At 47.1% G+C, this 18,570-nt stretch overlaps 1 non-coding gene across 1 annotated transcript; it reads left to right on the forward strand.

The window, feature by feature from the left end:
- Positions 1 to 18,042: 18,042 nt before the first annotated feature.
- On the forward strand, positions 18,043 to 18,114 carry Trnat-agu. Its single transcript has one exon. It is a non-coding gene; the product is annotated as a tRNA-Thr (tRNA).
- Positions 18,115 to 18,570: the final 456 nt, after the last annotated feature.

Here is an 18,570-nt window from a genome sequence, read left to right on the forward strand (position 1 = left end):
GTACAAAGGACTCGTGGTCTCCCGGGGCTCCTTGCAGCGTAATTGTACTTTAATTGGTTTCTTACCCGCATGTAATTTTGTATCCGTACTGCATTGCAAATGTCTTCACGACAGTGGAAACGTCGTGGTATACGCTGTGTGTCTTGTTCGAAAAGAAAAAGAAAAGTGTGTTCCGTTAAGTCGGCAGTGCTTTCTTTTGACAGTAATGCCCACAACTCTATTCTTCTCCAAGTCTGCATTTAGTACTGGTTGGTTTTGTCTCATGTTCCCCTTTTCCAGAAATGTTAGTTGCACGTTAACAGAGTGATACACAGAAGTACTGACAGGTTTACTGACTGAGAGTTCGTAGACATGCAACAGTTCTGCATCTGTTACATGCATTGCTGTACACTTACAGAAATGATTCGGTGCACTGTGATCAAAGTGTACGTGTTTCATGTGAGGACTGTTGCATTACTTTGTGTTTCGTGGTATGCATTTTGATGACTTCATATCACAGGATTTTTCACTGTTGAGAAGGTACGTTGTCCATTCACATTAATGTGACCACCTGTCGAAAGCCTGAATAATCACTTTTTGCTGTGCAGACGTGCAGGAAGAGAGTAAGTGAGGTACTTGGAGGCACCGACAGGGACGTGGAGTCACGCCGGCTCAAGTGCCGTCGCTAGCTGCTCCAGGTTTCTCGGCTGACGACCCGTGGGACGAACAGTCCGATCGAGGTGGTCCCACAGGTGCTCGGCTGGGTTTAAATTTGGGGAGTCTAGTTTGCCAGGTGAGTACGGCGAACTCATCCTGGTGCTCTTGGAACCATGCACAGACACTGCGAATTGTGTGACACGTACTGTTTTCCTGCTGGTAGATGCCGTAGTGCCGAGGAAAAAATAAACTGCTTGTAGCGGTAGACACTTCTGTTGATCCATTATGCCTTCCAGAACGACGAAATTACCTAGGAAATGGCACGGAAATATTCTCCAGACCATAACGCTTCCTCTTCTGGCCTAGCTCCTTCCAACGTTTACTCCAGGATGTTTGCTTTCATACTTCCAAAAAAATGGCTCTAAGCACTATGGGACTTAACATATGACGTTATCAGTCCCCTAGACTTATAACTACCAAAACCTAACTAACCTAAGCACATCATACACAACCATGCCCGACGCAGGATTCGAACTTGCGACCGTAGCAGCAGAGCGGTTCCGGACTGACGCTCCTAGAACCCCTCGGCCACATCGGACGGCTTTCAGACTTTTCACCCCGTATACGTCAACAAACATACATCCGATGGGGAATAAAATGTTATTCATCTGAAAATGACTCCTGTTGACACTCAGTGGACGTGCAGTTGCCTTCGTCAGAGATGAATAGCAGTCGGCAGGGGTGCTTGCACCAAGCGCCTGCTGCGAGGCCCACACGCAGCAACGTTCGCTGAACAATTGTTGAGGAGACACTATTGGCAGCCCCTTGGTTCATGAGGGCGATCAGTTGCTCAACAGCTGCACGTCTGTTCGCCCGTACACATCTCCGCAGCCGTCGCTCACCACTGCCATCTGTGGCCTGTGGTGCAGTTGCCCCGCGCCGGTTTTGGATACCACAGTTGCCTAGGCGCCTGTTTTGGATTAGCGCCTTTTGGCCACGCGCGTTACAATTTAACCACGACGGCGCGCGAACAGTTTACACATTGAGACGCTACGGCAATGCTTCCACCCTGGCCCGAAAGTCAATGATCATGACCTCTTAAACGCCACGTAATACTCTCCGTTTCCTCCTTCCGACAACAACTGCACTTTTTATCGCCTCCGTCGGCCGGAGTGGCCGAGCGTTTCTAGGCGCTACAGTCTGGAACCGCGCGACCGCTACGGTCGCAGGTTCGAATGCTGGCTCGGACATGGATGTGAGTGATGTCCTTAGATTAGTTAGGTTTAAGTAGTTCTAAGTTCTAGGGGACTGATGACCACAGCAGTTAAGTCCCATAGTGCTCAGAGCCATTTGAACCATTTTTTTTATCGCCTCCACTGACACGCCCTATACACGCTCCATCATTAGTGCTGCCACCTACCGAATGTGAATGCTTATTGCACGTTGACTCCGAACATGGGCACTGATCACGTTAACGTCACTGGACTGCGTGTTTTCACTGTTACTTGAGGGAAGTTATTGCCCGGCGTTGGCTGTTTTTATTTTTAATACAAACACTTTATTTCATGCTTTTGTGCCATTACCTAATTTTCCTCCCCCTGGCTTCTTTCAAGCTGCCTCGTAGTGAAACAAATGACAAAAGTAACAGCAGCTTCTAAAAACTTTTTACACCCCTCTGTCGCAGTGGAAAGCTGTAGTCACATATATTACGCTGCACACGTTAGTGTGGAGGAAGGTGAATTTTTTTTTCTTTTTCTTTTCTTCTTTACCCTTCTCGTACCATGTACCATGCGGCCAGGCTGGGGGGGGGAGGGGGGGCGGGAGGAGAAGGCTGCCAGTGGTACAGTATCCTGGACTTGAGTTTAAAGCATTGAGGGGGGGGGGGGGGCGCAAGGGGAGAGAGCTGCCGGTGGTACAGTATCCTAGTCTTCAGTGTAAAGCATTTATAGAAAATTAATGAAGACATTGCAAATAATATTTATGTAGACAAAATTTAAAAAAGTTTTCTAATTTAATGCCAACGGCCTTCTCGCAGTGGTAACACTGGTCCCCGTCAGATCACCGAAGTTAAGCGCTGTTGCGCTGGGCTAGCTTTTGGATGGGCGACCATCCGGTCTGCCGAGCGCTGTTGGCAAGCTGGGTGCACTCGGCTCTTGTGAGCCAAACTGAGGAGCTACTTGATTGAAAAGTAGCAATGTACTGTTAACTAAAGTTATAAAGATATTAATATTATTGTTATTACATTAAAATATTTTATCCATTTTGTGGTAATTAAATAATTTGTCGTTGTACAACGGCGTACTGCGAAGTAACGCCTTCGGATTTTGTAACATGTTATATCTTAAAGCCTTTTAAATAAAACAAACGGCATTAACTTTCTATATCTCTATTCTTCATGTCATTTATTTCTCATCATAGTCTCCTGACGACGAGCAGGTTTGTCCCAAAGAGAGATCAGTTTTGTTGATACTGTCACTGTAGGACGTTTGACTTCGTTGACGAGGCGACACCCTCAGCTCTGCTTACACCGCTTCATTACTTTCAACGTCCTCGAAGATGCTCTTTAAGTTCTGAAAGCAGATGAAAATCGGATTGGATCAAGTTGTGACTGTATGGAGGATGATCGATGACATTGCTCCCAAGGCGTCGGATTGCTGCAGATGTCGCAGCGCTCGTGCGTGTTCTGAGATTGCCTTGCTGTGCCCTATCTGTGGACGAACTCCTCGAAGTCTAAACTCGATTAAACTCGATTACAGCACGCTGTGTCTCGCTTACCGACATATTTACATTACACATCGTTACGTTAAACGCTACAGTTCGGAGCACTTCAGCAGCAGAGGGTCGGAAATACGTAAACATGAAAAATAAAGATGTAGAATGTTAATAACGTTTGTTTCATTTTGAAAAAGCTTTAAAAGCTTTCACCTAAAAAAATCAGAAACATTACTTTTCAGCACGACCCGTAATATTAAAACAGTTTGTATATTTTATTACTGTTATTATTTATCTAGTACACATCTGCGACGTGCTAAATTGGCGGTGCCGGCCGGTGTGGCCGAGCGGTTCTAGGTGCTTCAGTCTGGAAGCGCGCAACCGCTACGGTCGCAGGTTCGAATCCTGCCTCGGGCATGGATGTGTCTGATGTCCTTAGGTTAGTTAGGTTTAAGTGGTTCTAAGTTCTAGGACATTGATGACCTCAAAAGTTGCATTCGGGAGGACGACGGTTCAGTCCCGTCTCCGGCCATCCTGATTTAGGTTTTCCGTGATTTCCCTAAATCGTTTCAGGCAAATGCCGGGATGGTTCCTTTGAAAGGGCATGGCCGATTTCCTTCCCAATCCTTCCCTAACCCGAGCTTGCGCTCCGTCTCTAATGACCTCGTTGTCGACGGGACGTTAAACACTAACCACCACCACCACCACCACCACCTCAAAAGTTGAGCCCCATAGTGCTCAGAGCCATTCGAACCATATCATCACAGGGGAGGTCTTTTACAATTTTAGCGAAAGCATACAGTGCTCCGTTTTGAGTTATCAGTGTCTCTTCTCCCGTGTTGTCAGCAGCTCGTGGTCTCGCGGATGCGTTCTCGCTTCCCCAGCTCGGCGTCCCGGGTTCGATTCCCGTCGAGGTCAGGAATTTTCACTTGCCTCGAGATGACTGGGTGTTTGTGGTGTCCTCGTCATTTCATCATCATTCATGAAAGTGGCGAGATTGGACTGAACCAAGGTTGGGAATTTGTAAGGGCGCTGATAACCGCGCAGTTGAGCGCCCCACAAACCAAACATCAACATCATCATCATCTACCGTGTTCAATGTCATTCAAGCGCTTTTTTAAAGTGCTTTTAGTGTTCTTTAAGTATTTTTGAAGTGTTATTGACTATGTTGCGGGTCCATATTTTTATCACTGTTTTTAAACTATTTATGAAAACAGCATCATTTCTTATAGTTTCCAATCAACGTCACGTATTTAAAACATTTAAATTCATTTGCCTCTTTGTTTTGTGTTGAGCTTCTAAATCAGTGAAAAGTATCTACTGCCTCGAGAGCGGGTTGACTGTACCGCTACCAGCCCCCCCCCCCCCCTCCTCCTCCTCCTCCTCCTCCTCCTCCTCCTCTTCCTCCTCCAGGGGATGAAATAACAAAAAAGGGGGGAAAATGAGACGGTGAGGGGGCGACAGTAACGAACTGATCCCAGATCATAGCCCTGGGCGTGTTTGACCGCCACGGAGAGGCAAGTGCTAATTAAACCCTAACTTACGATCGCGGACGAAGAGGCTGTTCCACACTGCAGAACGGCGACTGCCCGTTTCGTAATCGACAGAGGAGAGCACGATATCCCGCCAGCCGGAAGAGCGTATCCCAGGAAATCGGACGGAGAGCTATTGTTGCCACACGACGTGCTCGCGAGCAGAGGTGTCCCAGGCAACCCGAAATCCGCGACCCGCGACGACGAGTAGCGAGTAGTGAGTAGCGAGTAGCGAGAGGGCGCGCGCCGGGGCGCGGGGCGGCGCTGGCCGAGAAGCGGCAACGCCGGCCGCGGCAGTTATCGAATGACTGTTTACCCGCGACTCAAGTGACAGCCCGGCCCGGCGAGCCCAGCCCAGACTCAGCCGGTGGCGACGGCAGCGGCGGCGGCGGCGCTCCTGACAGTCGGCTGGTGGTCACCCAGCGCCCAGCACCCAGCACTCTTACCAGCCTACAGCGAACGTCGTCAGCGAGGCAGCTGCGAGTGGAGGACTGCATGACGCTAAATAGGTGTTGCGATGTACACTGAAGAGTCAAAGAAACTGGTACACGTGCCTAATATCATAAAGGGTCCCCGCGAGCACGCAGAACTGCCTCAACACGACGTGGCAAGGACTCGATTAATGTCTGAAGTAATGCTGGAGGGAACTGAGTAACGAGGGGGTGGAGGGAGATCTCTTCTGAACAGCACTTTCCAAGGCATCCTAGATATGCGCAATAATGTTCGTGTCTAGGGAGTTTGGTGGCTAGCGGAATTGTTTAAACTCAGAAGAGTGTTCCTGGAGCCACTCTACGGTGATTCTGGACATGTGGGTGTCGCATTGTCCTGCTGGAATTGCCCAAGTCCGTTGGAATGCACAGTGGACATGAATGGTTGCAGGTGATCAGAAAAGATGCTTACGTACGTATCACCTGTCAGAGACGTATCTAGACATATCAGGGGTCCCATATCACTCCAACTGCACACGCCCCACACAATTGCAGATCCTCCACCAGCTTGAACAGATGCCTGCTGACATGCAGGGTCCATGGATTCATGAGGATGTCTCCATACCCGTACACGTCCATCCTCTCGATACAATTTGTCATCCGACCAGGCAACCTGTTTCCAGACATCAACAGTCCAATGTCGGTGTTGATGGTCCCAGGCGAGTCGTAAAGCTTCGTGTCGTGCAGTCATCAAGGGTACACGAGTGGGCCTTCGGCTTCGAAAGCCCATATCGATGATGTTTTGTTGAACTGTTCGCACTCTGACCCTTGTTGATGGCCCAGCATTGAAATCTGTGGCAATTTTGGGAAGGGTTGCGCTTCTGTCACGTTGAACGATTCTCTTCGGTCATCGTTGGTCCCGTTCTCGCATGATCTTATTCCAACCGCAGTGATGTCGGAGATTTGATGTTTTACCGGATTCCTGACATTCACGGTACACTCGTGAAATTATCGTACGGGAAATTCCCCCTTGATAGCTATTTCGGAGATGTTGTATCCCAACGCTCGTGCGACGACCATAATAACATCACGTTCAAACTCATTTAAATCTTGATAACCTACCATTGTAGCAGCAGTAACCGATCTAACTACTGCGCCAGACACAGACGTTGCCGGCCGCAGCGCCTCATTCTGCCTGTTTGCATGTTTCTGTATTTGAATAAGCATGCCTATACCAGTTTCTTTGGCGCTTCTGTGTAGATGGGTCACGGTAGATCTCTACAAATCGACTGCATTACCAGCAATCCTGTACGACTGTATGTCATGGGGTCTCACCAGTAACAACTTATTGCAACGTATCCAGGTGGTAGAATAAAGGTGTCTCCGGTAGATAATCCACGCTCCAGTGCTCACTAGGAACTTTGGTCTCCAACATCGATTACACTTAGAGAAGCCATAGGATCAAATTAAAGAGACTGGAAAAGTAAACGGGAGCTGTACAGTATCTGGTCAAAAGCGTCTCGACACTCTTATCTGATGCAGTGTTCGTCACTAGACGTCACGAGACGTGAATCCGCCAGCATAAAAGGAGGTGGGGAGTATTGTGTTGTCAGTACAGAAGTAGCAGCAGCAGCAGAAGAAGAATGGGTCCATCAGGAGATCTCAGTGACTTCGATCGCGGTCACTGGGTGTCACCTGAGTAACTTATCCATCAGGGGCCTTTCAACCCTTCTAAAGTTTCCCATTTCGTAGATTGGTGATGTGACTGTGAAGATGGAACGCGAAGGAACACCTACAACTAAACCAAGACTAAGGAGACTTCACGTACTGACGGACAGGCTAGCCGCCAAGTTATCTTTGCACAGTGGTTTGCACAACTGTGCGGATTACCCTGGCACGCCTCTCTCCTCAGTCCAAGTTTCCACTGCCGCCCCAGTCTACTTTAAATTTCTGCTTCCGCACAAACGGAATTGTCAATGCTCTCCATGTTCTGGAATAGCATCTCAGCACGAGTATGGGATACAACCTGAAACCCAGTTGCAGGTACTTATACAAAAGAAATGACACAATTTCAGAGACTTTACTTGTCTCATACATACATTATTTTAGGCATATAGACTGAAGCGGAAGTGAAAATTTGAACCAAAGTTGGGAATTGAACCCGGGTCTCCTCGTTACTAGGCAGGTGCGCTAGGCACTAAGCCACCTTGGCGTAGCAGTTCCCACAACTGCATGAATTACCCCAGTTCGCCTCCCTTCTCGATCCAAGCGAGAGACTCGGTTTCGATTTCCAGTCTTGTACAAATTTTCACTCGCCACTTCAGTCTATATACATAAAATCATACCTGTATGAGACCAGTAAAGTCTCTGAAATTGTATCATTTCATCATTACCTTCTCTCGTTGCGCCTCCTGGTGAAGAATGGGCTTTCATTCCCTCACCGACATCGAAAGTGACGCTGGCAAAGCCGTCAGAGAGGTGAAGAGTGGACACGCACACCTATTAATGTCCACTGGTAGGTGTCTGGATACTTTGTATCAGAGAGTGAATGCCTGGTTACGAGGCAAGTCCGTTTAGTTGGCACCACACTCCCTCAAGCGGGACAATGTTAAAGGTACTATCGGCACTAATTGCTTCAAGATCTGGGCAGGTTACAAACAACTTCCAATGCACAAGAAAACAGCAGCACCGTAGGCCATCCCCAGCTCCCTCCTCCACCTGCAATTTACAGTTCATCACTGAAAACTCACGTAACAAGGAAGAAGTGCTGTAGTTGACCCTCGGGATTACCCTCCTAGGCCACTGAAAATAAATACAGAATATATACTACCAATCACGTAAGAATCAAAAACTCTTCAGAGTGGTTAGAATTCACCAACACTTAACAATGAAATTCGTAGAACCACTAGGCTATTAAAGCGGGGGGTGGGAGAAGGAGACTTACTTTTAATCAACTTGTGCATCGACAATCGTAAATAAAACTTACAGTACATTCTTTTCACCAGACGTCTGTTTCAGTAAATACTGTAGAGCTTTCTGCAGCTGTCATCGCGATCGCAGTCATGAAAAACTTCTTACTGTCAGCATGGGAATGGGTACTTCTTTTATACACTGATGATTCAGAACATTGAGCCCACTAGCAACCATGAGACGGGAAGCCTCCTGGTGGCGCTGCGGGGGCATCGGGCAGTAAGGAATATATCCGAGTACATAAGCAGAGCATACACCAACGGGCAATCATTCAAGCGACGATGCGGACCGCAGTTGGGGAAATCCATTGATTTAAAGGACTTTGACAAATGGCAGATTGTTTTGGTCCACCGCTTAAGAACGAGCATCTCGGAGAGGACAAAGATGGTCGGCGGTTCGTGTGCTGCTGTCGTGAGCGTCTGTGAAAACTAGTCGAGGGACGGTGAAAAAACGAGTAGGTGAGAAAATATTGCACGTCCACGCCTCATCACAGAACTACGAGGTCGGAGGGCTGTACTCTCTGTAAAGTACGACAGATCTTATGACAGTTTGAGTGCTGGACCAGGGAAAAAAATTTCGGAGCGCACCGTTCTGCGCATATTATTGAAGATGGGACTTTGCAGCAGACGATCCCTACGTGCCTCTACGCCGACCCATCGACATTGCCAGTCACGATTCCAGCGTGCATGGGATCGTAGAGATTGACCCGTTGATCGATGGAAATGTGTCGCCCTGTCCGACAAATTACATTTCTACTTGTACCAGGTGTGTAGTAGTGTCCGGAACGCCAGCTCGAAACATTCACCAAGCCACATACACAGTCCGGTGGTGTCAGTACTTTGGTATGGGACCTCTATTAGTAATCGAAGCTCCTTGACAACCGTGGACATTATCGCAGGGCACGTGCGTGACGTTCCTCCCAATGGCGATGGCAACTTCCAGCAAGACAACTGTCCGTGTCACAAGGCCCGATACGTGTTGCAGGATTTGGGGAGCATGATGGTGCAGTCACACTGATGTCTTAGGCAGCAAATTCAGCTGATCTGAGCCCGATGCAACAAACATTACCACTTCCAGCATTTTCCTGACACCAAGAGAAATCCCACGGAAACGTGGGCTGAAACCGGGAGATTATAGGGTCGAAACTAATTTATTTCCGACAGTAGGTTCGATGCAAAAATATGAAGACCTGAGTATCTGAATGCGCAACAGAATGAAATCGGCGGTTCGCCTTAATTTATACCCAGTTACCCATCGACGTGAATTGTCACTGGGCACACAAGCGATTATACGGTTAGCGTTAGCTGGAGACCATGTACTGTGTACGGTCGTAGTCTTACCTGCAAGTTTCGTTAAATAGAAGTTTCAACTAACATGCCGACATTTTTTTGAATGAATGATTACCTCTCAACCACAGACACATATTTCAGACGTTACAGCAATTGATGCAGACAAATCAGCAGGGAAGCAAGAGGCTGTGGTGCATACAGACTTAGATAACTTGGATGAACAACAGACTGATTGCTAATCCGAAGAACGCTTTCCTTAGCTACGAACCGAGTACAGTCTCCTTCGACACACGAGTTAACGGCTCTCAGTACGGCAATACTACAACAAAGATGTCACACGCGGAATGCAAAATCTAGAACAAATCCGCATCCTTCGTGCATGCAGCAGGTTCTTATCATGACTCGCATCATATGAACGAATATTTCCACCTTAAAATACAGTCCCTGCATCACGCTGAAGGAAGAATGTATTATGAGGGCCGCAGTTCACCTAATGCATTGGTCACTTCTGAGAGTAACGTCATTTCGTCATGAAAGAATATACGTATAATGAAGCAGAAACGACGTCCCCATTGAACTCAAATAATAGCTCTTCTGCTGTCCTGCAGCGTAGAATTGGCAAGAGCCCGCTGTGTTTTCCGTGGTTAAAAAATTCCCGGGTATATATTTATTCCAGAGAATGAAAACATGGCCCAAGTAGGCTGTATTCCTTTTATTATCTGTACGACTGGCCAGTTTCAAACTTGGGTTATTTTTAAGCATGTATATTAATCTTCCAGCTTTATTTTACAGTATAATACATCGATGATACATGTGGACAGGACTACTAGCAATGTACGTCAACGTAAAATGAAGCTCGAAGTTGAATATATGTGCTTGAAACTGACCTCAGTTGAAACTGACCGATCGCACAGACAAAAATAATACAGCCTATTTGGACCATTTTTTTCATTCTCATAGTGAAAGACTGGAATAAATGTAGAGAGTGGTCCATTAATAGTGACCGGGCCAAATATCTCACGAAATAAGCATCAAATGAAAAAACTACAAAGAACGAAACTCGTCTAGCTTGAAGGGGGAAACCAGATGGCGCTATGGTTGGCCCGCTAGATAGCGCTGCCATAGGTCAAACGGATATCAACTGTGTTTTTCTTAAATAGGAACCCCCATTTTTATTACATATTCGTGTAGTACGTAAAGAAATATGAATGTTTTAGTTGGACCACTTTTTTCGCTTTGTGATAGATGGCGTTGTAATAGTCACAAACGTATAAGTACGTGGTATCACGTAACATTCCTCCAGTGAGGACGGTATTTGCTTCGTGATACATTACCCGTCTTAAAATGGACCGTTTACCAAATTCGGAAAAGGTCGATATCGTGTTGATGTATGGCTAATGTGATCAAAATGCCCAACGGGCGTGTGCTATGTATGCTGCTCGATATCCTGAACGACATCATCCAAGTGTCCGGACCGTTCGCTGGATAGTTACATTATTTAAGGAAACAGGAACTGTTCAGCCACATGTGAAACGTCAACCACGACCTGCAACAAATGATGATGTCCAAATAGGTGTTTTAGCTGCCGTCGCGGCTAATCCACACATCAGTAGCAGACAAATTGCCCGAGAATCGGGATTCTCAAAAACGTCGGTGTTGATTGGTTCAAATGGCTCTGAGCACTATGGGACTCAACATCTTAGGTCATAAGTCCCCTAGAACTTAGAACTACTTAAACCTACCTAACCTAAGGACATCACACACACCCATGCCCGAGGCAGGATTCGAACCTGCGACCGTAGCAGTCCCGCGGTTCCGGACTGCAGCGCCAGAAACGCACGGCCACCGCGGCCGGCGTCGGTGTTGAGAATGCTACATCAACATCGATTGCACCCGTACCATATTTCTATGCACCAGGAATTGCATGGCGACGACTTTGAACGTCGTGTACAGTTCTGCCACTGGGCACAAGAGTAATTACGGGACATGACAGATTTTTTGCTCGCGTTCTATTTAGCGACGAAGCGTCATTCACCAACAGCGGTAACGTAAACCGGCATAATATGTACTATTGGGCAACGCAAAATCCACGATGGCTGCGACAAGTGGAACATCAGCGAAATTGGCGGGTTAATGTATGGTGCGGCATTATGGGAGGAAGGATAATTGACCCCCATTTTATCGATGGCAGTCTAAATGGTGCAATGTATGCTGATTTCCTACCTAATGTTCTACCCATGTTATTACAAGATGTTTCACTGCATGACAGAATGGTGATGTACTTCCAACATGATGGATGTCCAGTACATAGCTCGCGTGCGGTTGAAGCGGAATTGAATAGCATATTTCATGACAGGTGGATTGGTCGTCGAAGCACCATACCATGGCCCGAACATTCACCGGATTTGACGTCACCGGATTTCTTTCTGTGGGGAAAGTTGAAGGATATTTGCTATCGTAATCCACCGACACCGCCTGACAACATGTGTCAGCGCATTGTCAATGCATGTGTGAACATTACGGAAGGTGACCTACTCGCTGTTAAGAGGAATGTCGTTAAACGTATTGTCAAATGCATTGAGGTTGACGGACATCATTTCGAGCATTTATTGCATTAATGTGGTATTTACAGGTAATCACGCTGTAACAGCATGCGTTCTCAGAAATGATAAGTTCACAGAGGTACATCTATCACATTGGAACAACCGAAATAAAATGTTCAAACGTACCTACGTTCTGTACTTTAATTTAAAAAACCTACCTGTTACCAACTGTTCGTCTAAAATTGTGAGTCATATGTTTGTGACTATTAAAGCGCCATCTGTCACAAAGTGAAAAAAGTGGTCCAACTAAAACATTCATATTTCTTTACGTACTACACGAATATGTAATAAAAAATGAGGGTTTCTATTTTAAAAAAACGCAGTTGATATCCGTTTGACCTATGGCAGCGCCATGTAGCGGGTCAACCATAGCGCCATGTAATTTCTCCCTTCAAGCTAAACAAGTTTCGTTCTTTGTAGTTTTTTCGTTTGACACTTATTTCGTGAGATATTTGGCCCGGTCACGACCACTGGACCACGCTGTATACTCGGGCATTTTTTATACATAACGGTTTAACGGCGGAAAACGCAGCGGGGCGGAGCTAGTGACTCATAGACTTGCCTATTCTAATCTGCAGGACAGCAGAAGACCTATTCCGTGAGTTCAGATAGTGACACCGCTTCTACTTCAGTGTCCATAGATTCTTTCATTCTAAAATGACCCCGGTATGTGTCTATGCTTGTGGCGTAACAACGCAATGAGCTGCGAATTATGGTATTATAACGGGATGAAGAGCATGATTCACAGGACAGTTGTAAATTCTAGAAAGCCCGCTTACAGTTAGTACCCTGCAGACTTCAAGGACATAAAAATAATCAGTTATCAACTGTGATTCCGACAGAAATTTTCCGGCTCTGTTGTTCATTTGTGACGAGAGAGGTCCACGGTGCTCTTCCAGATGCCCCCAACTGTGGAATAGTACGATGTGTCTCCCCACGATTTACTGTCCTGTGTGCTCTCATTATTCTAATACCCATTAGTTGCTACAATTTCTGCCCTCTACGTCTCCTTCTGTTTCCGTGAAAATTATCCCCTCACGTCTTAACGCATATCCTATCGTCCTCTGTCCTTCTTCTCTTTAGTGCTTTTCACATAACTCCTTTTCTCATGTATTTTGCGGAGGACCTCCTCCTTTCTTTCCGATTTTCTCACAGTCCATGAGTCTTACGCGAACAGTACTGCGCTTCAGACGTACGTTGTTAGAAATCACTTCCTCAAATTAATGCCTTCGCTTGATACCAGTAGCCTTCTCTCGGCGAAATATACCCTCTACGGCTGTATTACGCCGTCATGCATTACTTTACTTAGCGGAATTCCTTCATTTCATGTACTACATGGTCCCCAGCTTCGATGATAAATTTATCGTTAATGTCATGCCTGCCGCTCTATTCTTCGATCATTAGAATATCCATTGCATTCCGCTCTGTAGCTCTCCGTAATTTCACAGAGGATATCAATTTCGCCAGCCAATTTTATCATTGATAGTCTTTCTTCTGAAATTTCAATCCCACACCTAAACCTTGTTTTTTTTTTTTTCAATCCTCCTCGTTAGCTGAGTCGTCTGCGTGGGTGACTGCCATGCAACGGTCGCGGGTTCGATTCCCACCAGCGCCGGAGATTTTCTCTGCTCGTCGTTTCATCCTCACCGACATGCAAGTATCGCATTTAGGCGTTAACTGAAAAGACTTGCAGCTCGGCGGCGGAACTTACCCGGGTGTGGACTCCCGGCCGTCAATGCCATACGATCATTTCATTAATTTTTTTTAAATTTGTCACTCTGTAAATCGAAGTGACATCGCCGACGACGATCCAGACTTCATGGTGGAAGGTAATTAGGTGCATGGGTTCACTTTATTATGAATAAACGTTTGGGGTCAACTTCTTAGAGCCTGTCGATCCGTAAGATACCGCCAGTTGATGGAATGGGTTAGGATGTCATAGTACCAGGGTACATGGTACCTTATACCGATGCCATGAAGGGAGTATTATCCTGTCAGCGTTCTTATGTGGTACACCGAGTTTCGCAAAGTGTCTGCTTTGTTGTTCAAGGTCGTCGTCCATTTGCGCACTGCTTCTAGTACTGTATCCATATGGAGGACAGCGTGCAAGTCAACGATGCGAGTATAGCTGCTGGCACGAAGTATCCATCTGAGCGTCATATTTTGCGAAACATGTAGACGGCCAATTTGTGTTGGACTGGCAAGACCTCAGACCAAGCTGCCATTCAGTATCTTAGAGAGCACCGTCGCCTTGTATAACCAAAGTTTGCTGTGGTACTGCGGTCAGTACTCTTGAAAAAATGGAGTTTCTTGACCATACCGAAAGCTTTGATCCTCAGAAGGTCAACATGTTTATGGGGAAAGAAGTGTTTGTCCAAAGTGTCCCCCAGGCAAGTCACCGTTGCCCCCAGGGGATATCCCTCCCATGCAGTCTCAAGTTGGTAGGCATCGAGGGGCGTTTCTCGCTGAAACAGATTTAGTTGCACTTTACTGGTCTTACACCAAGCGGCTGTGGCGGTTAGTTAACACTGAAGACGTCGAATGTTGGCGTGAATAAAATGGAAATTTGTGGTAAGTTCCTATGGGACCAAACTGCTGAGGTCATCGGTTCCTAGGCTTACACACTACTTAATGTAACGTAAACTAACTTATGCTAAGGACAACACGCATACCCATGCCCGAGGGAGGACTCGAACCTCCGACGGGGGAGCCGCGCCAACTGTGGCAAGGCGCCTGAGACCGCGTGGCTACCCAGCGCTGCTGACGTGAATATGTCTGCCGCTGATGAGAAAAGCTGTACCACCGGAAAACTGCGCACGTTGTACCCCTGTGACAGTTGGCATGTCATTGACGTAGAGATTAAATATTAGTGGGGATGGAACGGAACCTTGAGGCAGCCCCGCTTGCGCCAGTCGGATATCAGAAAATTGTAACAACTATTTTTCCGTATGCCAAAAAAGCAGCTATAAGTTTCACATAACAATTGGGTATCGACGTCAGTTCACGATCATTTCATTTCATTCACCTTCCTTTCATTTCCTTCAATGCGGCTTCGTCATATGTATTACATCCCTGCTGTACATCGTCTCGAGCACTTCGGCCTCAGTCTTCCACTCTTACTGTTCTTTGAGAACAGGGCCGGCATTATTTGTACTGAAATGTAGCAGTAACTTTCTTTTACGCAGCCCCCTGACAGGACACAGGTGACCTCCGTGCCCCGTGCAGGGGCAGCCCAGGGCGCGCTGCTGCTGCCGGCAGAGTGACGACGTTCGGCGTTGCGCGGCGCGGCCCGTTCCCTAATCGCCCCATCTGTACGCCACGGCGCGCAATTTATTCCGCTGGAGGGAGGGAGGGGCGATGAGAATGCTACACACGGGGAGAGGGAAAAACGAGCAGCGAGCCTGCGGTGCGCGTCCGCTCCTCTCCTCAAACCGAAGGTCAACGGCCGCCGGAAAGCCGAGGCGGCCCAGCGCCACGCCATAGGATGCGGAAGGCTCTTATTAAGGCTCAAGACGGGCAGCCAGCCGCGAGGGCCGCAGCGGCCTACCTTCCCGCAACGGGGCGGTGCCTCGGCGCGTTCTGCTCGCTAATGTCTTCTACATGCTCATTAAAACTGCAACACTGTGTAGCATGCATGCAAGAAACAGATTTTTCTGCGTTTTAAAAATTTTTTTGTAGCCAAGGTCGCGCTGGAAACTGTTTTTGTTGGCCAGTTTCAACACTAAAGATTGCCGTCTTCAGATGGTTCAAAAGTGTTTTCGTTGTACATCGTGTTCAACTGTGCATCGCCGGCCGCGGTGGCCGTGCGGTTCCAGGCACTTCAGTCCGGAACCGCGTGACTGCTACGGTCGCAGCTTCGAATCCTGCCTCGGGCACGGATGTGTGTGATGTCCTTAGGTTAGTTAGGTTTAAGTAGTTCTAAGTTCTAGGCGACTGATGACCTCAGCTGTTGAGTCCCATAGTGCTCAGAGCCATTTGAACCATTTGAACCAATCCACTGTGCATCCATTACTCATGTCATATTAACATTTCAAAGATGTGAAAATGAGAGTCGGAACCTGTCAAAGAAAGTTTTCGAACACGATCTTGCCTATAAAAAATTCTTTTTAGTGCATTCAGCTCGGGGCTTCTGATTTCTCATTTTGAAGAAGTCCGCCCCCGGTAGCTGAATGATCAGCGTGACGGATTGTCAATCTTCTGGCCCCGATTTCGATTCCCGGCTGGGTGGGGGAATTTTCTCCGCCCAGGGGCTTGGTGTTGTGCTGTCCTCATCATCATCCTATCATCCTCATCTACTCCGGGTCGCCGAAGTGGCGTCAAATTGAAAGACCGGCACCGGGCGAACAGTCTGCCCGACGGGGGGCCATAGCCATACGATTAAATAAATAAATTTTGAGGAACTTCAGTCAGTTTTTTTCTATATTTGGAAACCGATGTTTCCTGGTATCCATAACTCAAGTAAATGGATAAAATTAAAGTAGCAATTTTACGTCTTTCTTTTTATGTAATTTATTTCGTTTTACACTGAAGCGCCAAATAAACTGGTGTAGGTATGCGTATTCAAATACTGGGATATGTAAACAGGCAGAACACGGCGCTGCGGTCTCAACGCCTATATAAGACAACAAGTGTCTGGAGCAGTACCGTGAATAAAAGGAATCCGTTAAAACATCAAATCTCCGACATTGCTGCGGCCGAGAAAAGATCCTGCAATAACGGGACCAACAACGACTGCAGATAATCTTTCATCATGACAGGAGTGCAGCACTTCCGGAAATTTCTGCAGATTTCAATGCTGGGCCATCAACAAGTGTCAGCGTGCGAACCATTCAACGAAACATCATCGATATGGGCTTTCGGTGCCGAAGGCCCACTCGTGTTCCCTTGATGGTCGCAAGACACACAGCTCTGCTCCTCGTCTGGGCCTGTCAACACCGACACTGGACTATTGATGACTGGAAACATGTTGCCTGGTCAGACGAGTCTCGTTTCAAATTGCATCGAGCGGATGGACATGTACAGGTATGCAGACAACCTCATGAATCCATGAACCCCGGACGTCAGCAGGGGACTGTTTAAGTCAGTGGAGGCTCTGCAACGGCGTGAGGTGTGACAAGTGACACGTACGTGAGCATCGTGTCTAATCACCTGCATCCATTCATGTCCATTATGCATTCCGACGGACTTGGGCCATTCCAGCAGGAAAATGCGAGACCCCACATGTACACTATTGCTACAGAGTGGCTCCAGGAACACTCTTCTGAATTTAAACACTTCCACTGGCCACCAGCAGGATTCATGGTGTCAGTTCTCTCCGGCACTACACACCTTAGTCTAGTCCATGCCACGTCGTGTTGCGGCACTTCTGCGTGCTCACAGAGACCCTACACAATATCAGGCAGGTTTACCCGTTTCTTTGGCTCTTTAGTGTATCTCGTTTTGTAACGTACAATGACTGAGAAATTTTAGTAGTATATACGCAGACTGAAGCGACGAATGTGAATTTGTACCACGTCTAACGTTCGAAGCAGGGTCTGCGGCTTATTAGTGAGCAAGAGAGCCGGGATCCAACCCGGCCTTGGTGCAAATTTTCATCCGTCGTTTCAGCCTTCATTAATGCATCATAGATGTTTCAGACTTGAAAATGTCTCCGGAACCATATAGCGTCATTTTGATTAAGGCATCTATGACTGGGTTTCAGGCAGGATCTCCTGTTGTGTTCGAAATTGAGATACTATTCCAATACACCCACAGAACCTCTGCAATCCTTTTAGAGCTTAGGGGGAATACTGTGGGCTTAGAAGCGAATAGGAATTTGGACAGAGGACTGAGACGAGCTAGGGTAGTCTATGCAGCTATACAAGGCCAGAGTGCCATGGTGGCGTAATGGTTAGCACATCTGCCTAGTGAGCAGGTGACCTGAGCTCGAACCTCAGCCTTGGCACAAATTTTCATTCGTCAGTTCAGCCGGCATATATACATCATAGATTTTTGAGGCTTGAAAATGTCTCTAGAACTATATAGTTTCAAGTGAGAATTTTAGATGACAGTTTAGCAACACCGAGCGGTTCTAGGCGCTTCAGTGTGCAACCGCGCGACCGCTACGATCGCAGGTTCGAATCCTGCCTCGGGCATGGATGTGTGTGATGCCCTTAGGATAGTTAGGTTTAAGTAGTTCTAAGTTCTAGGGGACTGATGACCTCAGATGTTAAGTCCCATAGTGCTCAGAGCCATTTTGAGTTTAGCAACATGGCTATCCCCAAGAAAGACATCCGCAGAGGGTCTAAACAAAAAGACGGAGCAGGAAGCGCATTCTTAAGTGACAAACAGAGGGGTCAAATTCAAGCTCCTTGAAGTAGCCACTACGCTCACTGTAAAAGTTATACTGGTTCTAGAAGGA

This window comes from Schistocerca piceifrons, chromosome 3 (genome assembly GCF_021461385.2).
Source record: "Schistocerca piceifrons isolate TAMUIC-IGC-003096 chromosome 3, iqSchPice1.1, whole genome shotgun sequence".
Taxonomy (NCBI): domain Eukaryota; kingdom Metazoa; phylum Arthropoda; class Insecta; order Orthoptera; family Acrididae; genus Schistocerca; species Schistocerca piceifrons.